Below are 25,161 nucleotides of genomic sequence, written 5' to 3'. Positions count from 1 at the left end.
CATTAAGAATAAATGACCCCCACGGGAAAAGCAATGGTGTTTTTAAAAATATCAGGAAAACTCTTAGAATTTAATGTTGTTCAATTAGTATTTTTCACAGAACACTGGGAAGACATGGCAATCATGCAACAAGAATACGAAATAGAAGTCATCTGTCAAGATAGTCAGAGAACATTTATAGCATGAAACCAAAAAGACAAACCTCAAATACACAGAAGGCCAGTTCGGGAGATCCACGGCAGACTGCTTGCTCCGCAACAAAATCTGCCTTCTCATCTCCCTATGCCACAGCAAGAAGCGTTTCCCAACCACCCTTACAGATCCGTGTAGTCAGCAGAACCCAAAAAGGGATGCCTCACGCCCAAGCCTTGCTCATAACATCTCCCCTGCATGCTGATCCATGTGTGAGACTGGGGCTCAGCCGCACAATGGCAGTAGCAGGAGCCCAGTTTGTCTGTGTGACAGTGGCAGAGGGGAGGATGGGAGGGTGGGTGAGGTCTCCATAAGAACTTGCAATGATGCGCCAAGAAGGTTGAGCTATGCCTTGGGGGTGTGAGGGTACTTTGCATAGACTGGGATACATAAAGCCGACTGCATTCCAGAAAGTTCACCCCTTAACTGAATAGAGAATGTGCAAGAGGGCAGGAGAAGTGGGTGGAAGCTAAGTCCGGAAGCAGTTGGGAGACTTAAACAGCAGGTGGAAAAGGATCAGAGAGACACCAAAGGAAACTGTAGTATCAACAATGCTGCTGGGTGTGGGGACTGGGGTGCTATTATAAGAAACAAAATTGGATGCAGATGTCATTTGAGCACATGCCATAGCTTTGGGGTGCACCCACTCCTCTATTTTCCCCAAGCAGTTAGAAGATAGTTATAAGCACCCTCTTCACTGTTACTTTTCACATTCTGTCCATCCCAAACTATTTGCTTTTCCCCTGACTCTTCCCTTGCAGTAGTGGCAACCTCTATCTGGAACACATGCATGACCTTGACCATTTAGGAAGTCCCTTGACAGCTTTTTACCCATATGGAGCTTCTGCAAAGGCTTCTCTCTCCCCTCCAGACAAACCTGGCTGCACCTTTTGAGCCCTCTCTCTTGAGAAGTGCTCCCTTGAAGCACTTCTGAAAGTGTGGGCAGTGTGCCCACCTGACATCTCCACCACTAGGTGGGAAGCTTTTTGATAGTTGGAGTTTCTTCATCTTTGTATTCTTTATTACTAGAAGAGGGGGGCCCATGATATAATAGGTGCTCAGTAGATGTTTAATGAATGAACTAATGAACTAAGAAGAATAAGGGGACAAGAGAGAGATGGATCTTGAAATAGCAGCATCCCATTTCCATTCTCATCAGAAGAATACAGAGAAGGACTGAATAGCAACATCTGGAATGTCTTACACCATTGAAAAAGGTGATAATTAAGGTTTGAAGTAGCAAATATATCCAATCTACATAGGTGTAGGATTCCTGGGGTTTTTTTTGGGGGGGGGGTGGGGGTTGGTGGGTTTTTTTTGTTTTTTGTTTTTTTTAGTTGCTTCAAAAACATCTATTTTTCTTCTTTTGGCCTTGTGTTTGAAGGCTGATGCTTCAATGGGTATTTTGGATCATGACCTTAAATTTGGAGGGTAACCTTAGGTGCTATACAATCAGTAGGTTAGGTTGCATCAAGATAAAAGCATGAACAGAGCAAACACCTAAGTCCCTGCCATCCAAGAATCAAAATACCAGCACTGAACTACCCATCTCTGGACAGTTTTTCTTTGTAGTTACATCTATATGTTTGGACCAGTGTTATCATGGGTTTCCTATCACACACAGCAAAACCTAATATGATGTAGTATGGCTTGCTTTTTGGTAGCTACCATAGTGCCCTAATGATTCCTGGTCTGATTTGAGGATGATTGACTGCATAATTAAATATATAGTGTGTGCTCAGAAAGTTACCAACTTTTAACAGGAAATTTAGAGAAATTCTATGTAACCGTGCATTGTGTCCTGGAAGAGTCTGCAGGAAGAGGCTGTTACTGAAAAACAACATAATCACACTGTTGACTTCAAACACGCTCACATTCTGGATCATGGTGCAAATCATCTCTTGTCTTTTCTGCGTCTTCAGTCTTCAGAAGGTCAGGAGGGCTGCCAGTCTAAACATCCTTCTCTCCCATCCAGTGATTCTCTTCTTCTCTTCCATTTTCCTGACCTTCCCACATGACCCAGTTCCATCCTGCTGCTGTGGTCTGGTGAGGAGTCTCAGGAATCTAAAGTTTCCCAGTCCTGAGATGGAGAACACTGTCATGGTTTAAATTGTAGTAACCACAAGACAAATCCATCTCTGAGGTGGGAACATTAATCCCATTCACAGAGTGACTTCCTTATGTTATTAAGATGAAGTTTTCCATTTTTAATAGAATGAGGAGAGGAAGGAATTAAAATAACAAAGGGAAGAGAGAGCCCTAGGCCACCTCAAACGTGTTATTATCCCCATCCTCTACTAGATTGTAGGAGTATTAAAGAGGGAACCACCTTATTTCTCCTCTTTACCCCTAACATCCAGTAGTGTGCCACGCAGGCTTAACCACTGTGTGACTCATTTGTTGAATGAGTGGATATGTAATCCCTAGGCAAATGTACACGAGAGAATGAATGAACATAGGTAGGAATGAGTGAATGAATGAATGAATATGTAATAACCAGGCAAATGTTGCTATCAGTGTGGTCGTTGCCCTAGCAACGCCTACAGCCAATTAGGAGACATGGATCTCAATGGCTGCTTGCTCTAAATAATGCTGTTCATAAGAGCTTAGTATGTCAGACAAAGCAGCAATGTGGTCATTCACATTCACCATTCAAACGACAGGATCAGAAATCAAGAGGAGTTGAGAGCACGCACGACGGGTACAGAAAGGGATCAGTGGATCTCTCTCCCTCCCTGTGCCCTGTAACAAAAACAGATGCCTGTAGTATTTGTCCTTCTCTTGCCTTTGAAAAACCCAGTTTCTCATTTTGTGCGTTGGTTCAAAAGTCAGAAAAGTAGGGCTTGGTATGTAGCTTAGTGGTAAAGCTTGCCCAGTATGCACAAGGTCCTGGGGTCAATCCCAAGCACTGAAAGAAAAGGAAGGAATGAAGGGAGGAAGGGAAAAAGGGAGGGAGGGAGGCTGGCCCATCAGGTGTGATGGTGCACTCCTGTAATCCCAGCAACTCGAGAGGCTGAGGAAGGAGGATCACAAATTTGCGGCAATTTAGGGAGGACGTAAGCAACTTAGTTAGACTCTGTCAACGAAGGAAGGAAGGAAGGAGGGAGGGAAGGAAGGAAGGAAGGAAGGAAGGGGGCCGTGGTGTGGTTCAGTGGTTGAGTGCCCCTAGGTTTAATCTCGAGTACAAAAAAGAAAGGAAGGAAGGGAAGGAGGGAGGGAGAGAGAAGGAAAAGTAAAATAAAACTCCCCAAAAGTAGAGATTGGGCACAGGTGCTACCTGAATGGAAAGCATATGGTAATTGTACAACAAGTAAGATGGTTGCTTTTCCTCATCTCTGGTTTTAATTTGTCTGCCTTTTCTAGCATGAGAATTAAACACCACCCAGAGCAATTCAGAAAGTTAGAAAACTCTGAGCATGACCTGGGGCACAGGGCGGCACACCTGTAACCCCAGCGACTCAGGAGTCTGAAGTAGGATTGTCACAAGTTCAAAGCCAGCCTCAGCAATTTAGCGAGACCCTAAGCAACTTAGCAAGACCTTGTCTTGAGGTAAAAAATAAAAAGGGCTGGGAACATGGCTCAGTGGTAAAAGCACCCTTGGGTTCAATCAGAGGAAGGAAGGAAGGAAGGAAGGAAGGAAGGAAGGAAGGAAGGAAGGAAGGAAGGAAGGAAGGAAGGAAGGAAGGAAGGAAGGAAGGAAGGAAGGAAGGAAGGAAGGAAGGAAGGAAGGAAGGGGGTTTTTATTTTTGGACAGATGTGACATAGCTTCAGAAACCATTTATGTTCCCCAACTGTATCTGACTTTTTATTTTAAAATAAATAAATAATTAAACACACACACACACACACACACACACACACACACACACACACACACAGAGGAAAGACTCTATATTTCCATACAGAGTCTTGGTAAGTCTTTTGCCACTTGAACTTAAAAGTAATAATTAAAAGAACATGAAAATTCCTTAATAAGTTAACCATTTTTTAACTCTACATGAAAACATATAACTAGGTAGGTGATTTTGTAAAAAAAGATGAAAAAGCTGATATTTCTTTTACAGAGGAGCCGGATATGGTAACTTTGTTGTTGTTATAGAGTCCTGCTGAACAGTCCCAATGGGTGGAGAGTCTAGACAGAGGAAGCAACCAGCAGGGCTTATTAGGGACTGATTCCACTTTTTAAGGAAATGGACAATTAAGCAAGCGAATAGTCATATCTTCCAAATTTGAATTCATAGTTTGCCATTGGCCGAATAAGAAGCAGCAAAAATAAAGGAAGCACCCTCCCCCTAAACTAACCGCCAACCTACGTCAGTCAAAAAATAAAGACAGGCTGATTTATTTGAAGATGGTTCCCAAGTGAATATTGACAGAGATCCATGTGGCTTATCCATTAAGTATACCGTCATTCCTCAGTGTCTATGTGGCCTTGGTTCTAGGACTTCCATAGGATTCCCAAAGCTGAGGATGCTCCAGTCCCTGATATGAAATGGTATAGTGCATCTATAGAACCTGTACCCATCCTCCCTGATACTTTAAATCATCTCTATGACAAGAAAAGAGAACTTCTGTAATGATGAGTGCAGACGTGGTTTGTTTGTTTTGTTTTGTTTTGTTTTTATCCTCCAAATAATTTGGAGCCTCAGTTGGTTGAATCTGGATGTGGAACTCTCGGGTACAGAGGACTGACTATATACAGCCTTGATTTAAGCCACCACATAATGACTCAACAGCAAACCAATACATTTTCCCCGTTGAGAGGATACCAAGGTTTTGTTCTGATGCCTCCCGGCAAAGAAATGATTTTTAAGGAAGTAACAAAACACCATAAAGGAAAATGTGAACATGGGAACCCAAGTGGTCCCTTAAAGGTGACTCAGTCCTTGGCCGGGCCTCCCTGGACCACTGGATCCTTGGGTCAGCACCACCTGGAGCTGTCCCAGGGAGCAGGAAACCTTGCTGTGCCCTCTGGACTCCAACTCCTCTCCAAACCCATAATTAATCTCCAGTTTAGTCCCAGGGAGTCCTTTCAGAATATCTACTTCCTGTGATGAAAATAATATGTGACAATGTGATTATTCTTATATGGAGGCTCAGCATGGGTCAGGTGCTGTGTTGAATGCTTTAACCTGCTACAGCCCTATTTCAATGGAGTTTAATGCTTCAGTTAAACATTGCCATTACCTGCATCTCAGAAGAAGGAACAGAGGCAATGTTTTTCCAGGGACATGTGACTTGCGGGTTGGATGGCTACGGCTATAACTAACACTCCTATAACCATGACCGCAAAAACCTCTGCAAGGTGAAGACCTACACTGGGACAGCACTTATAAGCTGTACCTTCTGTTCTTATCAAGGAACCAAATTAACTTGACTAGTTTATGGGTTTAGAGTTTTTTTTCCTGGGAGCTGGTTGGGGAAATTGTTAAAGAAGAGAAATGATAGAGGTCATTCCCAAGGAGAGAAAAAAAAAAATACTAGAATCTCTAATGCTTCTTGGATTTTCTACAACGTAAGATGGAAGTAACTCCTCTTTTGTTTTTCCAAACACAACTAAGTCCTGCCCTGACCCTAAAAGGCAAAGAAGGTGTAGGGGCTTTGATGGGGGGCTATTTTTTCCTTTTGATACCAATCTTAGAGAGCAGGATCAGGTCCTTGAAGATTAACTACCTAAGAAATTCTGAGACAAGCATAGAAAGCAAGTTTTATCTAAGAGAAGGACTGAGGTAGCAGACTTCTCTGAAGAGACAGGGGCCCAGAGCTGAGTGTCCACAGGGGTGGGTGTGTCTTGCTCTTTTATAGATACCCTCTTTTTCTTCATGTATATGCCTAAGGGTAGGAAGGAGCATCAAGGGAGGTCATCCTTAGGAACTCCTTGTGCTGGGAATTGCGATCCCAGGATCCCAGAGGTTAGCTGACAGAGATTACCCATTGCCTTTTCTTTGATAACCAGCTTCATCTTCTCAATCCCCATCATTCATTACCTGCACTGACTGTCAGATCTTGCACCCCCGCCTCAGTTTGTTGAGAAATGTGACATTTCCTGTTCGCTCGGGCCAGGCAGGACTGCAAACAGATTGCTTTTTGGCAAAGACAGCATGCGGGGAATCCATACAGTGGGTTGATATTACAGAATTATTCTCTTAACCTCATGTTCCCACCATCCTCATCTGTTTGTCCCCTTACCCTTGGACCAAAATGGCCAGAGATGTGAATATGTGGTCAAATAAAGAGGTATGAAGCATTTTCTCTCTATGATTTGGGTATTCCAGCTGGGAAAAAAAGAAAACGATAATGACACAAAAGTGCATCGGGAAACATTTCTCAAGTTTCTCACTGTCTAATGGAAGGGACAGTGGGGTACAGGAATATAATCAATAGAGTTAAGTCCAAGGACTTAACTCTATTAGGGCTAGGATTAGGTTACGCACAGAGAAACGAATGATTGCCTCTTGTCTGAACGCAGGCCAGCGTCATGCCCATTCTGCCTGGGAATCAGTCCTAAGGCTGAGTGTGGTTTCTTGGGAGGAAGAGTGGGAGAGGCATCTGAGGAGGAACTGTATTGTAGGGCATGTGGATGTGAGGGAGGCGACACACCTTCTCAGGGCAGTGCCCACGGTGGATGGACAGAAAAAGCCCGAGATGATGCCAGAACAGAAGGCAGGACCCCTATTTTAAAGGGCCTCGGGCATCGGGTTAGAAATGTTCACCTGTAGTCACTGGTTGGCCCATCAGGCTTCTAAGCGCGTCCTGCTGAGATGCAAATGTTTTTGAAAAATTAACTCTGGCTGCGAAGGAAGGCAGAATGAGAAGAGGGGTCTACGCCGCAGAGCAGGATCTGGCACCTGAGTTCAATAAGCTCCCAAGTGGCAGACTTGTACTCTCGTGTCTCATGCTTGCACCCCACAGCTATTCTGAGTCCTCCAGTTCGTACTAGGAGTTTGAGCCCCAGAACCCTACCTTTAGCTATAATCCTGATCTTACTAGCACTGCTTATTAAATATGTTGCCCAGAGAAGCCACTTAAGTTAATTGATGCTCAATTACTTTTTCATTTGTAAAATGCAAACTGCCAGAATACTGTCAGAGGAAGTATGAAGACACGAGCTGTGGTTGTGGTTTAGTTCTTGCCTAGCACATGTGAGGTGCTGGGATCCATCCTCAGCGCCACATAAAAATAAATACATAAGATAAAGGTATGGTGTCCATCTACACCTAAACAAGCAAGAAAAAAATATATATATATGTGTGTGTATATATATATGTAAACATATATGTGTGTATATATATATAAAGACTCTGTGTGTGTGTGTGTGTGTGTGTGTGTGTGTGTGTGTGTGTGTGTGCATATATATATATACACTCTAAGGATTAGGGAAAGAGGAGTTATTGAGCAGGGCCATGCAATGCATTCAATGAGCATCTCTTGTTCCTGAGGAGAACTAAAGATAAATAAAGCATGGCATTTGCCCCTACGGCTTAGAGCAAGAACTTAGGGCTTCCCCAGGGGAGAGACACTAGCAGGCTGACTGGAGGCAAGGGTTCAGAGGCAAGGATGTGTGTGTCCTTTTTGAAAAGTGATGATGCTGGATCTGTATAACTTGTGCATGCTGAAGCGACCGACTAGGGAATAGACTGCTTCTACTTTCCAACAAACCTCACTGTACACCAGGAGCCCAAGGAGAACTCAACCAAATGCCCCACTCCACATGTGGGCTCCTGGGCTTCTGTATTAAAAACAAACAGACCTCCCCAAATTACATATTGGATCCTGCTGCACAACCGGGGTTGAGAACTCCTGGAATGGGGAAGATGGTACAAAATTGGATGACGGAGGCTTGAAATTTCAGGCTAATGGAAGCCACCAAGCCCTTGATTGCTGTGGGCCAGGCATGAGAATCTTCAAGATGATGGAAAGGAGAACCTAAACACATAGGCGCATGCACCTGGTGGGATAGACAGAAGGGACAGCAGATGCAGACAAGGACCCGCTGAGTTGCAAATTGCTGGGGACAAAGGTGACATTCACTGCTCCCACCCCAGGGTGCCAGGGTCGTGTCCAGTACCCTGACACACAACACACCAACTAGATGGATTGTTGTTAAATACTTGAATTGAGTAAATATATAAGATCTAGAAAACGGAGGTGCGGGTAGGGCGTTTCACCAAAACACAGTAAGGAAACTTAAAGGATAGAAGTTCAGAGAAGACAAATGTGAATTCAGTTCCAGCCTCAAGTTAAAGCAAACGAATAAGCTTCCGAGTATGCAAAGAAAAGTCTTGGGGCTCCTAAATTCCTGTACATCTGTCCCCCCTCCCAGTTTAATTGTATGTAACCAGGAGACTAAAACACACATTGTGTTTCTGATAGGTTCCTTCTACTGTGGGATCCACTGAATGTCACCAGATCTGCCTGCCTGCTCCAGAGGATTCCTGATTGAATGACAAAGACACTAAGAACAGTAAGTCCGGGGTGGAGCAGGGGAGGGGGGGCAGTGTGGGAAGAATGGGCCTGTGAGCTACAGATGTCCTGAATTAAAATAGGAAAGATTTCAGCTTATGAAGCATGTGCACCCAAATTTCAAAGTAAACCACCAGCTTCCGCTGTGCCTCCCCAGTCCAACATTCCTCAACTAGTGCACACACACCTTCTTCGTTGGAGGTAATTATGGACCCGAACTGACTTTCTGTTGTTGTTATTGATTATATTTTGACATACATACATGGAGTATAACTTCCCATTCTTATGGCTGAACATGATGTAGAGTTACACCGGTCGGGTATTCATATATGAACATAGGAAAATTATGTCCGAATCATTCTACTATCTTTCCCATTCCCATCCCTCTTCCCTTCCCCTCACTCTTCTACCCCATGTGCAATCTGGTGAACCTCCGCCACACATACACCTATTGTGAATTAGGATCCACATATCAGAGAGAATATTCAGCCTTTGGTTTTGGGGGATTGGCTTATTTTGCTTAGCATGGTAGTCTTCAGTTTCACCCATTTACCGGCAAATGCCATAATTTCATTCTTCCTTAAGGCTGAGTAATATTCCATTGTGTATATGTACCAAATTTTCTTTATCCATTTATCTGTTGAAGGGCACCTAGGCTGATTCCACAGTTTAGCTATTGTAAACAGAGCTGCTATAACATTGTGTGGCTGTGTCACTATAGTATGCTGATTTTAAGTCCTTTGGGTATAAACCAAGGAGAGGGATAACTGGGTCAACTAACTGTGGTTCCATTCCAAGTTTTCTAGGGATTCCAAGTTTTCTGAGGAATCTCAATACTGTTTTCCAAAGTGGTTACACCAATTTGCAGTCCCACCAGTAACGTATGAGCGTTCCTTTTCCCCACATCCTTACCAACATTGATTGTTGCTTGCGTTCTTGATAGTTGCCATTCTGACAAGAGTGAAATGAAATCTTACAATAGTTTTAATTTGTATTTATCTAATTGCTAGTGATGTTAAACATTCTTTTCATATATTTGTTGACTGGTTGTATTTCTTTCTGTGAAGTGTATTTCTTTACCCACATGTTGATTGGGTTATTTGGTTTTTTTTTTTTTTTTTGGTGTTAAATTTTTGAGTTCTTTATATACCCTGGAGGTTAATGCTGTATCTGGGGTGCAGGTGACAAAGATTTTCTCCCATTCTCTAGGCTCTCTCTTTATGCCAAACTGATCTGTTTTTTTAGAACCATAACATGGAAAGAGAAGATCAATGCATAATAGTATATCACAAATCAATACTATCTTCTATTTCTCCAAGCTCAAGACTCATATAATAACTTTAAAAATGTGCTTCAGGGTTTATTATTTGATTTCTTGGTGGTTTCATATAGCATTAGTTGGATGAAAGCTGAAAACCTTTTATATCTTGGTTATCACCTACTATGTAGCTGAAATTAATAGAGTAGAAACGCCCTCTTTTTAGTGACTCACCACTTTTTCTCTTCTGACTCATAAGGTTCTCCTTTTTTTTAACATTATGGATCAATAAATATAATGGTGGTATAATTTATGTCCATTTCTGGGACACTAACCTTGACTGAGGATGGAAGGGAATGTCAACATCTATATTTAAAAAAAAAAAAGAACAACAGACTGATTCAGAAGACCCAAAGAGATACTGAGGAGAGAAAGAGGAAAGCAGAGGACCCTCAGAGGGTGTCTCCCTAGCTGTGCAGTATGTGGGCTCTGTCCTGTCTAGGAAACAGGAAAGAAAAAAAATGAAAACAGGAAAAATACTAATGCTATAGATAAGGGGACCAAGTTTAAGGGACCTCAATTCCAATGATCTTTCTTTAATTGTGGAAGAAACAGCATCTGAAACCAAAAATACATAAGCAACTCAGAAATATAAAGCTGTCGATTGCACTGAGTTTGAGATGACAGTGTCCTTGCTCACAGAGGAAAAGTCTGCTTCCCTACTCATGAGCCCAGAATAGGGATCATGAGATAACATTTAGTTACGAAGTTAAGTTGCTGGAATCTCTGTTGATTGTTCAGAAATAATCCTGAATACTCGATGCTATTCAGCTCATAAATCATCTGCCAGGACTCAAGTCAGGGTGTCACTTCTTTGAATCTTGTCTACCTTCAGACCATGTTACCTGGTGACTTCCTAGGACCCCAGAAGCCAAGGCACTGTAGCCTCAGCATTCACAGAGGCCAGTAGTAGACACACACACACACATTTCCTAAGTTGGCAGAGTCTATGATTCCTACCTCTCTCTTGGGAACTTCCTCCTATCTCTTCCCCCGCGCCCCCTGCCCCCGTCTCTCCCCACCCCTCTGCCTTCATGTACTCTCTCCCGCTGTTAAACAGCCACAGATGTGATATCATCAGTCAGTCTTTGAGGGAAACACTTTCACCCAAATGGCCACCTCTCCCAAGCTTTCCCATTCAATACCTTTAATCTCTAACTGTAAAATGAAAGATTTTGTTTTCTGTTCAGAGTTGAGTTTTCTAAGCCTCACATTAAGCAGAGATAACTTTAAATGCCTTGAAAATAAAGCCATTTCAGTTGCTAAGCTACCTGAAGAAGATGAGCTCAAAAAGAAATAGATCCTTGAACTGATGTCTTCCATTCTCTATTTTCTACCATCTCTTAATCTCCGTCAGTCACTTCCTAACCCTCGGCTCTAGGATCCCCAGGTGACCTGGGCCCAGGGCCAGTCTCATGGCATCCTCTCTTCTCTAGCACCAAGAGCAGAGAATCCAAGTACAACCCTGGGGAGGTCTATTAGAATCACTTGGGAAACTTGTATCAAACTACTACTGCTTCCCAATGTAGTTCCTCCTCATTCTAATTCTTGGAGTCCTGCTTCTTTAGGTCTCTCTCCTCCTTTATCCCCTGGATTAAGAATCGATATTCATATAATGCTATGGGAGGAAAGAAATGAAGAGCATTTATGGCTGTCTTGTCGCATGGTGATCACACAGGAGCACTTTTCAGATGTGCAATTCATATTCCATTAAGCTCTATGTCCAGTATCAGGGACGTGTTAGTCAGCTGTGCATCACTATAATAAATACCTGAGATAATCAACTTATAAAGAAGAAAGGTTTACTTTGGCTTACAGTTTTGGAGGTTTCGGTTCATGATCAGTCAGCCCCATTGCTTTTGGACCTGTGATGAGGTAACACATCATGGCAGAATCAAATGGTAAAGGAAGACTATATTCCCTTCATGGTCAGGAAGAGAGAAAGAGGGAGAGACCAGGGTTCCTTAGTCCCCTTCAAGGTCATGCCCCCAATGATCTAAAGACCTCCCTCTAGGCTCCACCCCTTAAAGGTTCCACTGTCTCCCTGTAGTGCCAAGTTGGGAGCCAAGGCTTTACCCCATGGACTTTCCAGGGACATTCAAGAACCAAACCACAGGAAAGACATTCCAGACAGTAAGGGGAAGAACTGGCCAGAGATTTTACATAGACTGGGGATGGAGGAGACAGATAGATGTAAATATTATCAATAGGTCATTATCATTGGCATTCACTATGGAACACTTAAATATTAATATGTGTGGACATCAGTATACCTAGAGTGTTTAAACAAAATTCAGTCTCTGAATTATGATGTTCCACTTAGATTTTTCAACTTTACAATGTTGTAAAAACCTACGCATATAACCAACCATTATGTTTTTCACTTTCCATATAGTCAGTATTTTTTTATTAGTTGCTCAAGACAATACAATGATCTTGACATATCATGTATTTGATTCAAATGGGGTATGAATATAGTCAGTATTTAATAAACATTCACCTTTTTTTTTGTAAAATAGACTTTATGTCAGATAAGTTTGCCTAACTGTAGGCTAATGTAAGTGTACTAAGCACTTTAAAGTAAGCTAGGTCAAGCTACAATGTTTGGTAGGTTAAGTGTTTTAAATGCATTTTCAAGTTATAATAGTTTTACCTTAAAATGGGTTTAATGGGATGTAACCCCATAAGTCAAAGGAGCATCTGCATTGCATCAGAAAAACTTTTGAATAGATATAGGCCTAGAGGTGCTTGCAAATAAAGTAAAATAAAACAAGAAATTTTAGAGTTTTGCTGCATAATCTAGAAAACGGTGAAAGGCAGCATAATTTGTTCACCTTCCCAAATCACCAAAAAAAAAAAAAAAATAGCAAGTAGGATAGCAAAAGCAAAACCGCACAGACAACATCTCCAATAAAGAGATAAGACCATCCTTATGAATCAAATATGCTTATTCCAAATATGTGTGAATTGAATAAACTACTAGTGATATTAAGACCTGCGTGGTGTTTTAACTGAGTTACAGGAAGCAGATAGAGAGCAAAGAGGTTCTGATGTTGTCAAGAGGCAGAAAAAAACTACAATCGTTGACAAGTACTCACTGTAAAATTGGTGAGCCAATTGGGCAGGCACAGCTGAAATATGTAGAGTCTCGATGGCTTCAATTTGTGAATGAACACAAAAGAACACCCTGGTCCAATGCATCCAACTGGGGTCCTTAACACGTGTTTCTTCAAGCAGAAGAGAAACTTTCAGGGACAGAATCCAAACTGGACAGGAAATATTCAGTAGGGGCAAAGAGGCAAAGAGAAGATTCAGTTAAAAGTAGAGGAAGGAAGGGCTGGGGATGTGGCTCAAGCGGTAGCGTGCTCCCTGGCAGGCATGCAGCCCGGGTTCGATCCTCAGCACCACATACAAACAAAGATGTTGTGTCTGCCAGAAACTAAAATAAATATTTAAAAAAGAAGAAGAAGAAGAAGAAAAGAAAAGTAGAGGAAGAAGAAAAGAGTCAGTCCATTGCAGATAGAATTAAGCCATGGAGTATAGAGACCCCTTACCCATGGGGATATGATCCAAGACCCAGGGGATGCATGAAACCATGTATAATGCCAAAGTCTATGTATGCTGTGTCTTTTCTATGCCTGCCTGTGTAATTATGATAAAGTTTAATTTGTAAATTGGGCATAGTAGGAGATTTAAAAAGTAACTAATAATAAAATAGACTAGAACAATATAGTTTATATTTTAATAAAAGTGATATGCCTATGTGCTCCCTCTCCTTGCCCTCTTTTCCCTCCCCCTCTCCCCTTCTCTCCCTCCAGTCTTCCCTCCTTCTCTCTAAACTGGCATGGGGCAGGTAGTATATATTGCATGAATAGGCTGGACTAAGGGATGACTCATGTTCCAGGCAGGACAGAACAGGACAACACAGGTTTTCACTCTGCTGGTCAGAATTAAGCCTAATTTAAAATTTCGGTGTTGTTTATTTCTGCAATTTTCTATTTAATATCTTTGAACCATGTTTAACTGGAAATGCAGAAAGCAAAATCACAGATAAGGGGAGAGGACTATGTTTGTTAATATATCATAATAACAATAGAAGAGAGAGCTCTAGATTTCAGAGCTGTTTGTAAATGTTTATGGATCTAACACATTGATGTAAATTATTTTTAAGAGAAAGAGAATTTTTTAATATTTATTTTTCAGTTTTCGGTGGACACAACATCTTTATTTCATTTTTATGGGGTGCTGAGGATAGAACCCAGTGCCCCGCGCATGCCAAGCGAGCATGTTACCACTTGAGCCACATCCCCAGCCCCATTGATGTAAATTTACACAAAAAGAAATAGGAATGAATATGGAAATCACTATATGTATATGTGTATAGATATGTGTGTATGTCTACATAGAGAAATATGGGTAACATAAATATGATAAACTAATACAACTATTTAGATTTCTTCAATAAATTCACCTAGTAAATTCACCTTAAATTGTCTACTTAAAAAAAATTCAGATTACCAAATAAAGCAAAATCCAACACTCCAGAATACCATACACATACAAACTTTTCTCTGCCTGAAATAATACTATTTTTCCAATGGGGAGAAAAGTGTATACAATGTGCTGCCATTTATCTGATAAAGTAAAGAGAGGATTTATATATATATATATATATATATATATATATCACTCATTTTGTATAATTATGTTAACAATTAATGGAAAGATAAATCACACTATTTAAAAATGAGACAGTATCTAAAGGTAGAGGGAGGAATTAGGATAAAGGAGATAAGGGATAGAAACTAGATTCGTCTTGTAAAGTTGACTTTAGAGTCATGTAAAATTTCACATAATTATAGAACAAAATCAAATCTAAAATAAAGCAATCTAGTCTTGGGCTCAATCCTCAGCACCACAAAAAAAAACCCTGAATTACTTAATTAAAGCAATCTCAACATCAAAAGGAAAGCAAGACAATTGTGCCCGTCTGTCCAGTAGGTGGCATGCCAGCACTAACAGGATTCCGCCAAGTGACTTTAAATTGCAGTAATTTGACTGTTTATCCAAGTGGAATGCTCTCCTAACGCCAGAAACAACTGCAAAGAATCTTAAACTGGTTTTTGTAATCATTTTGCGGGTGGAATAGTCTTGGTATGTATTCCGAGGCAGTTGTGTGTGTGAATTATGGATGAAGTGAATGAGTAACATATTCAATATCATTAAAAAAATCTATAATTTGACAAGGGGAAGGCCCAAACTGAAAGAAAAAGAAAATCTTCCTCTCTTGAATTTAAATAAGAAATATCATTATGTCTTCATGACCAATGCTATTTTATGAAACCAAATGTTTCCTCTCTTTTTTTCTCTGAAGACTTAGAAAGCGCTGCCCCTCACTGTGATATCATGACCTCTATTCACAATTGCCACTAAAAGGGTTGAATCCAGGACTTCTTGAGTACGTAGCTGATTGCAGGTCTATGGGGGGACAGGTACAAGAATCTGGGATATCATAGGCAGCTTTGGTGTCATCAGAACTCATCAAATAAAACAGGCTCTCAGTGGCCAGAGATGGGAAAATTCAAACTGAAATAGATATAGTAACTGATGGATGGAAACACATCAATGTGTTAAAATTCATGAAGTCCTAATGATAGTGTGAAAATAAAATATTACTGATCATGCTTGAAAAAAATCCAAAGCCCAAATCATTATTCCAAAAACAGCAAATAAAGAAACAAACATTGATTCTGCTTTTTTTATACAAACTTCCAAGTAACCAAATAGTTGATGTTTCTTTTATAGAAGTGTTCCAGCTAATAAGGAAGGAATTCCCAAATTCCAATATCACCACATTGCCACCTTTAAAGAAATATTGGATTCAGATAATGATAGTGAATGCTAGCATCATAAAAAGGACAACAGACATGTGCATCTCAGGAGAAGTGTCCAACATCATCTATGGGGTATTTTTCAAAAAATTCAATCAGATGACATATCCAGTCTATGCTATTCAATACTAGTCACTGGTGTCTACTGATCATTTGAAATGTAATTGAGATGTGCTGTAAGTGTAAAATATACATCAAATAGCAAAACTTAGGGTAAAAAGGCATAAACTATCTACATTTTATATTGATTACATATTATTTTAAAATATTTTGGATATAGCAGCTTAAGTAGAAGCATAATATTAAGGGTAATTTTAACTATTTCATTTTTAAATTCCTATTATAAAGTTTTAAATTATCTTCATGGCTTGTCTTATATTCCTATTGGTCAGCACTATTCTATTCTAACTATATCTTAAAGAGAAGTGCATTGAATTAAAACTACACTGAGATTTCACCTTACTCCAATCCAAATGGCAGTTATCAAGAACACAAGTAACAATAAACGTTGCCAAGGATGTGGAGTAAAGGGTACACTTATAAATTGCTGGTGGAACTGCAAATTGGTGCAACCACTCTGGAAAACAATTTGGAGATTCCTCAGAAAACTTGGAATGGAACCACCATTTGACCCAGTTATACCACTCCTCAGAATATATCAAACGAAGTTAAAGTCAGCATACTACAGTGACACAGTCACATCAATGTTTATAGCAGCTCAATTCACAATAGCAATGCCATGGAATCAATCTAGGTGCCCTTCAACAGATGAATGAATAAAGAAAATGTGGCATATATACATAATGGAATATTGCTTAGCCATAAAGAAGAATGACTTTATGACATTTGCTGGTAAATGGAAGAATCTGGAGACTATCATGCTAAGTGAAACAAGCCATGGATTATTTGGATACTAACATGCAAATAATGTGGATGCTAATGCATGATGTGCCAGGTATAGACGTTCAGTGGATTAGACAAAGGGGAATGAAAGGAAATGAGGGGGAATGGGAATAGGGAAGACAGTAGAATAAATCTGACTTAACTTTCCTATGTTCATATATGAATATACCACTGGTGAACCTCAACATCTTGTACATCCACAGACTGGGATTCTATTAGAATAAGTTATACTCCATGTATGCATAATATATCAAAATATACTCTACTGTCATATATATATCTAAAAAGAACAAATAAAAAAAGAGAGAAGTGCATTGGACAGAGGAACACGTTCAATGACATCAGAGGGTAAAAACAGTACATCTGAAGCTTTAGGAAACTCTGAAATTTATATTTCCAATCTGCTTTAATTGTAGAGGCAAAGTAACTAAGGCAGTCTTAAATGTTAATATCTATGAAATCATAGATTTGTTATCTCAGTCGCCTTTTCACAATTGCCCCGTTACGATAACTGCACAACAATTAAAAGCCTATATATCTACATTGTCTAAAGTAATTTATTTAATCACCAGTGGTATGTGAACTGCTCCATGGAAAACACTGGTATACAATGTATCTCTCCTGAAATTTTCAAGTTTCGATAATCTGAAAACTCGATTTTCTTAGTTTTTTTTCCTGTTGAATAAATACATAATTATTATTCCTATACTATTAGAAAAGCTTTGTTTTAAATTTGCTGTATTTTAAAGCTCTAAATAATATTTCTACATCTCATGAAAATGAAATTACTTTAAAATGATTTTCCTGGAGAATATATACTACAAAACCAAATTAGATATGTGAAGTTTTTAAATCCCCTCCTTTTCTCCTTTCATTGTGTTCCTTAAAGTAAAGATTACCTTAGTATTGCAACTATCAGAGATTTTTTTAAGTTAAGGATAGAATTAATCTTAATTAGACCTCATCATTTTTTATATGCCTAGCATAACAGGCACTCAAAAATATTAGGTAATTTGGGGGGGATCATTAAAGCCAAAATTATTTAATGGTATCTAAATTTTTACTTCTGTTTTTACTCATTTAAAAAATTTTTGTGGGGCTGGAGTGTACCTCAGCAGCAGAGCACTAGGTTCGATTCCCAGTACCACATACAAAAACAAGCAAATAAAGGTCCATCAACAATTAAAATAAATAAAAGCTTTTGTCAACTTAGCATATTTTGGCCTATTTTCAGAACAAATAAATATGATATGTCTCTGTAACCCACTCTCAAATAGGAATCTATATACTGATAGATACCATGTATGTATTTTACATGAAACTTGGATTCTTTTTCTTTATTCACATTGCACTAAAGAGAACACTAGGGGGCACTGTTGTTAGCACAAAGCTCTGAAAATGATTGGAAAGGATTCACAACTTCTTGGATCCACACTTTACTCAAACCCTTAGCCTTTTACCTTGGTGACAAGCTTTTCTTGCAAAAGTCTTTCTAACTAAACTTGGCTATCCCAAAGAAACTACACAAGAAAAGGCATAGCCAGAAGCATCAGTTCATTGAAACTAACAAGTGCCAGCATAAGATCCAGTTGCTCTCTCATTTTCACCTTACATGTACCCACTATTCCTTTTATTTTTTTTCTACTCTCCCAGATTTCTGGGTACCACCCCCACACACTTTGAAGAATATTCTGAGATCATCTGAATTCATATCCCTCAGCTTTCTCCCTCTTCATCCTCAATTCAGTTTGATTCTATTGAATTCCATGTTAACATAAGTGCATTAAATAATCAATCCATAATGCCAGACATTACCTACCAAAAGAATGGGCCAAAACTCAAAATTCAAAAGCTACAGAAACTAATTTACAGTTTTTAAAAGTATATCTTTGTCTATTTTAATTGCATAAAATTCTTGTAAGCAGTGACTCTGTGGAACATTTTGCAGTGTTGGACATAGTCTATACAGATACTTAATCTATGATAAAAAGAAACATTTATATGCCAGACTCAGAAAAAGTGGAGACAGCTAAGTCTCAGTGCTTTTCTAATGTACAGTGAATTTTGTTATATTCAAGCAACGAATCATTTTTTTTCTTTTTCTTTTCCAAAAAGCAAAATCTGTAAGCATTATGTGAACCATGCTCTGATTGGTGGGTTTGACCTACTTAAATTTTAATAAAACATTCCTTAGAGTTCGCATGATTTAGTTTGGAACAATTCTTGAAGCCTCTTTGGAATGTGTCATTTTAGCAGCAGGTGGTTCCGGTGATAATAAAAGCGCGTGATTAATATAATTAATCATAGTTGACTTTGATTTGCTTCTTGAGATCTTTTGTACCTGCCATTTCTATAGCCTATTTTTCATGGATTCTTATAAATAATGAACGGTTTGCCCTCATGTATGTGTCGGCCATCAATCCAGGGTTGTTGCAACTAGAAATCTCAGCTCACTGTGGCTTCTATCTGGTTGGAGATATTTGGGTTTCACTGTATCCGTCAGAATCCCATGGAATGAGAAGCCCACTTAAGCGGGTTGAGGTGAACATAAAGCAGAGGCTATGTACAGAGCAGAGGAGAGGGTAAGGAGCCCAGAGATCAGCACAATGGCTAGCTGATGCCACCCCTAGTCCTGAAGGGGCAGACATGGGGAGGAATGGTGCTTCCAGAGCCTGGGAGAAATACAGCTATGAAGCTACAGAGGAACTGCCCTCTTGGAGGGGGCAGAACCACGGCCAGGAGAAAGAAGGACAGAAAGACCCAGACCTGCCTTCTCCCTCCCTCTGTTCCCCAAACAGAACCTCACCTTGACCACCCAGAGCAAGCAGGGAAGCACCCAAGACTGACAACCTTGTCAATAGCAGAGAATAATGGACCCTGAATGTTCTCTGCCTCTTAACACACAGTCTTCCTCTTAGACACTGCCCCTGCGGCTCTCTCCTTATCTTCTTATTTCACTCACGACATTCTCACCCAACTCCAGGGACAGCATCATGGAAGGAAAGTCCTCCTTACAAATGTCAGGCTTTCCGATGGAACCTTTTGTTCCCTGCCTCATTCGTCTTGTCTTTTGTGATGTTCAAAAGGAAGCATTTTCTGCTGCATAAAAGTCTAGAGGTTTTTCTTCCCGACGTCTTGACACGACAGGCTTTTAAGTGGGTTCCATGCTCCTTGATCTTGCAAAGATCCCGCAGGCGTCCTGGGGGAAGGGAGACCGGGTCTGTTTCCTTCTCATCTTGTCGTAGTTGCCATGAATCTTCATTAATCATCCCTGGCCTGGACTGTTATAATCTCAACTTCGGGTTTGGGTTCATTTATCGCTTTTCCTTTCTTGGTGGAGATAATCTACTTGAAACTCTAGATAAATAAATAAATGTGCAAATAAATAAATAAATAAAATGTTAAATGTGTTGTCACTTTCATCCAATATTGCTCTCATTACCCCACCCTCGCTGTTCCTTCCTATCCTCCCCGTTCTGATTTTTACTGAAGGGATGAAGGAAAAGGAAATCTCACTGTTTCATGTGAAGCACACTTTCATTAAAGACGGATGAATTTGTCATTTATGCATGGACAGAACTGCAAGAAAGCAAGGACTTCTGATGAAAAGCCAGTGCGTGACTTCTCTTTCAAAGAGCATACTGCTGTGAAATTTAATCAGTGGATAAAAATTTCTTCTGCTATTTTTTCTCTCTCCTAGGAGTCCTCTCCATTGTTCAAGAGAAGCTTTGACTTATTTTGTTTCCAAACTCCTTTCCCTTCCTTCGCCCTGCCCTGTTGATTCCTACCTTCTTCCTATTTGAGGGCTGGTGCACATGAGTGGGTTTATGGTAGGCTGTGTCTCTTCATCGGCTTGCCTTCCAAAGATAGATCACTGGCACAAATGAAAGCAAATAGATTGGCTTATTTATTTTTGTGTTTTTACTCGTCCACCTTCCCTGGCATAAAAGTAAAAACCTTTCTGTAACCTTTTGTAGCTTTCACATGCACAACCCAGTCACAGATTGACTTGATGATCTCCTTAACTGTTTTGAGCAAAATTAAAAACAATTTGGTGACCTGCATCAGGAGCAGATTTAACATTGTTGGGTTCTCTTGTGAAGTGCCAGGGTACATTTTCTCCCATTTTTACAAATAGGTCTTGAAGGTCTTCCAGGAACCACTAATACCTAAGTAATCCTGGTCTCTTTAACAAAGAAAGGTTAATTCTTTTCTTTAATTATTTGTGTCCTTATTGATGCTGATATTTGTCATTCGGTTTATTTTTCCAGGTTGCACAAGTTACTGTCAATGACACTGGTTTAAGTACGTGGCTTTTGCATGAAGAGAAGAGAAAAGCTGGCAGAATTTTGTTGTGAATAAAGTTTACATAAACTTACTTCAAAGGAGTAACTAAGGCCACCAGAATTTCCTAATTTGCACACAAGACTGGCCCAAGCAAGGATATTTCAAATAATAAATCTTTGCAAAAGATGCTAGAGAAGACGAGTCTGAGTAAACCAGTATTAGAAGGCAAATCAAAATAGGAGATTTTCCATGACCATTTTTAGGCCCATAGGAAGAAACTATAAAGAGTGAAGGATCCTTTTGCACATATTTATTAATCTTGTTTATTGTGACATTATAAATAGGACTAGCCATAAAAGGAGAGCAATCCTCTGTGATGTAAAGGCCTTGTCTCCAGAGACAAGAGCTCCTCAATTGGTCAATTTTAGAAATAACACCAAGAAATGCATTTTTTCATGGTCTTCAATATAGAACAGGACAAGGCAGGACAAGAAAGAAAAAGAAAAACAGATGTTAAAGTGGCTGGTTATAATGGGATAACCATCAGTTACAATGAAAAATGTTATATACAATGCACTTTCCTTTTTGTGGAGAAAAGGGTGGGAGAAGTTATTGGAGTCCTGATATGGAGAGTAGGTGGGATATTAACATACTAAAGCAGGAATGTCTGAAACAAGCATTGTGTGTTTCCAGCTCTCAGCTCAAATCAGGCACAGCTCTGGGCAGAAGGGACCAGGACATTGCCACCCAGAAGGCACATTGTGATTTTCAGGCTGGTTGGTGAAGACACCACACTAGCTCTGGGTCCTCTAGCACCTGTTCCAAAAGTCGGCAGGGCCACCCACCACCTCTGTGACGTGACTTCAAGGACCTGACCCCCTAGACTCCCACAGGTCCATTGGCCAGTGACTGAACGTCCCCTGACAAAGCCTCCTTGTCAGCCTAAGGCTTTAGCTCCTACTGTCACCGACCGTGCCTGTTACCCTGTCCCCTCCTCTCTACTCCAAGAAATAGAGATAGATACCCAAATGCAAATATAGAAAAATTCCTTTTAATTCTCATCCTTTGACTTTATTGAAAAAGTGTCAGGAAGAATTCAGGGGGAAAAAAATCATCACATCTCAGAATGGGCTGGTGCCTTCGTGAGGCAGGAAATGACTTAAAATCGGAAAGATGACAAGTCAGTGTATGCCTTGGGGATCTGTAAGACGAAACAGTTGAAGTCGGGATGCGTGGTTAATGCTGCAGAGAGCTCATCTGACCACAGATACACACACACACACACACACACACACACACACACCACACACACACACACACACACCACACACACACACACACACACACCACACACACACACACACACACACACACACACACACACACACACACTTCTTGTTCAAATTCATTGATCACCCCGGCAAGCCATCATTCCCCTGCATGAATATCTTCATTAAGAGGACGCCTTCTTTCTCTCCTGCTGACACTCCACCTCTAAAAACTGCTGCTCATCAGCTGTGTTCCAGCCCACAGAGGCTATAGGAATCCATGCAGTTTCTCTTCTGCGTGCTCTGCCACTTTATTAAAAAATGCACACACAAAAACCCCCTGAGCCATCTTCTCCTCATCCCATTTGGCTTTACTTTCTCACATGGCAGAATTTCTATTTCCCAGCTCTGCTGGGATCCCTGAGGAAAAGCAGCAAGGACCCACTCAGCTCAGCCAGAAGCCCTCTTCCCTTCCAGAAGCACACACAGGGGGCCCCAGGAAAGAGAAGCACAAGAAGATGGTGAGCAACCGTTAGCCCACGAGTGTCGAGGTGGAGGGCGGGTGGAGGGCCAGGGACCTGCCATCTCTCCTGAAGCCACATGAAAAGGATGGTGAGAAGGAACTTGATGCTCAGATTTGCATCCAGTGGTTTATCCCAGGTACACAAGAGTTGATGCTCAAGAGATGCCCACAGATATATTTATAACTACCAGGACCCAAGTCCACAGACTGGCACTAAAAACTGATTTCTAGGTGTTGGTCCAAAATGAAGGAACAAATGGTAGAAACCATAAAAGAAGTACTTGCATAGTTACTACTCCGTCTAAATTTTTCAATATGAAATCCAAGAGTTAAAGACAAAATGTTTTTTTTAAAAAATATATGCTTAAAAATCTGTAACTAGAGCACATAAGAAAGACAATAGCACCACTTAGGTTTCATTAAATAGTCATCGTGGGGATATTAGTTTTGAATAAATTATGACCACAAATGGATCTCGGGAAATTATAAAAGTAAAAATAAATACAGCGGAACACGCTCTTTTTAAACTTTAATCATCGTAATAATGTTTACAACATGAGGTCACAGTGTTGCTCTGCGGATTGAGGGAAGTTAAATATGTAGAGCACTTGGAACAACTCTTGGCCCAATCAGCTTCGTTACTGTTGTTCCATAGATGTAACATTTTTTTTTTTGTAATTATGGCAATAATTGGGTTGTAGAATTTTAAGACAAGATGAAAGATTGGCAGCTCATTTAAGTCAGTGGTTTTCAAACTTATTTTTAAGCAGCAAATTCCATTTCTCCAGATAAAAAAGATAGCGTGAGGGGCTGGGGCTGGGGCTCAGCGGTAGTGCAATTGCCTGGCATGTGTGAGGCCCTGGGTTCGATTCTCAGCACCACATAAAAACAAATAAAGATCTATCAACAATGAAAAAAATTAAATATATATATAGCATGAGTCCCAAAGAGTAGGCTAGATAAGCAGGAGCTACAGCTTGAAGTGGGCCCAGGTTCCTGCTCACCAGCAATCTCCCAAGGAGGAAACTCTCGAACCCAGTCTGAAAGCTACTCCATGACCCAGCCCTGCCACAAATGAGGAAAATCTAATCCTAGGGAGGTAAATGCTCTTATTCCCAAAGCTGGAAGCATCAGATTTTGTTCCAGAAAATAATTAATACCTAACATATCTAGAAACAAATGCTATTTGCAAAGGAATACTAAAAAATCATTTTACCAATAACCAATCAGCATGACCCTGCACAGTCACCTTATCCAGGTGATCCTTCCCGGGTCAGACCTTAGCTCTGAAGTTGACAGATCACTGAGCACCGTTGTGGGAGGCAGAATGTCACTGTTGAGGGGCTGGGTGACCAGGGGGTCAGGACAATGGGTCGTTACCAACTGGTATAAAAGTGATTTTTAACAACTGGTGATTTCAGCAAGGTACAGTCATACTGGAGGGCCACCAGCTAAATGTCAACCCTGGGTGTTTGAAGATGTCCTTTACAGGCTGGAAAAAATCCATGTTGGATTGGGATCCTGCTGAGAATAACTGCACTATAAATGGAACCTCTGGAGAACTGCATCTGTTCCTTCTCGTTTATTTGGTCTTTCTAGAAATTAAAGTTCCCCTTGCTGTTCTAAAACATTCAGACATTTATTGTCTCTCAGAAGAAGGGTCTTCTGATGCCGTGGACCATTTTTAAAGAATGTCACAGTTCAAATCACCCCACTTCTGTGGGAGAGCATGAAGCAGACTAAATGTCCATGGCTCTCAATGAGTCTCTTGTCACAAAGCCATCTTGTTAAATTAAAATAAAATTCTTTAACCCAAATCACTGCCAACAGACAGGAGTTGTCTAGGATAGAAACTGTGCGTGGTTGCTTTCTATTTATCACTCAAAATAAGTTGAAGAATTGAAAGTGATAGCTGAAAGCTACTGATTATGGGAGTTGATCTGTAACTTCATCTTTATGGAAGAATTAACCAAACTACTTGTCATTCCCTCACATGCCTTCCTGCCAGTGATTCCTGACATAAACTACCTGCCGAGGAGGAATAACAACAAAAGGGTGTCCTGCATGGGTGAATTAGATGGTTGGAACTGAATGGGAAGAGGGAGAATGTTCTAGGTGTCCAGAGAGAGATGGAATGGGAAATGAGCACTGTGCATATTATGTGGACAGTCAACACACCTACAAGTAGCTTATCACCTTGAGCTCAGATAACTTCTACATCACGCAGCTTAGATTCCCCCACGTCAAAGGCAGAACTGGTCCCCTTTGATATTTCAGAAAAGTAGCTGCACATCACTTTTCTGGCTCATGGGGGAG

The 25,161-nt window shown here is 40.4% G+C and overlaps 1 protein-coding gene across 8 annotated transcripts in view; it reads left to right on the top strand.

Annotated features, from left to right (window-relative positions):
- The window catches only part of Dlgap1 (DLG associated protein 1), an 878,199-nt gene that overhangs the window by 387,766 nt on the left and 465,272 nt on the right, over nucleotides 1-25,161 (top strand). For all 8 annotated transcript variants that reach the window (XM_040274808.2, XM_078030334.1, XM_078030332.1 and 5 more), the window contains one exon: nucleotides 8,566-8,656. The gene's annotated coding sequence lies outside the window, so the exon portion shown is untranslated. The remainder of the gene's footprint in view (nucleotides 1-8,565; nucleotides 8,657-25,161) is intronic.

This window comes from Ictidomys tridecemlineatus, chromosome 13, assembly GCF_052094955.1.
Source record: "Ictidomys tridecemlineatus isolate mIctTri1 chromosome 13, mIctTri1.hap1, whole genome shotgun sequence".
In the NCBI taxonomy this organism is placed as follows: Eukaryota; Metazoa; Chordata; class Mammalia; order Rodentia; family Sciuridae; genus Ictidomys; species Ictidomys tridecemlineatus.
The sequence above is the reverse complement of the archived record's forward strand: the minus strand, read 5'-3'. Positions and strand labels throughout refer to the sequence as shown.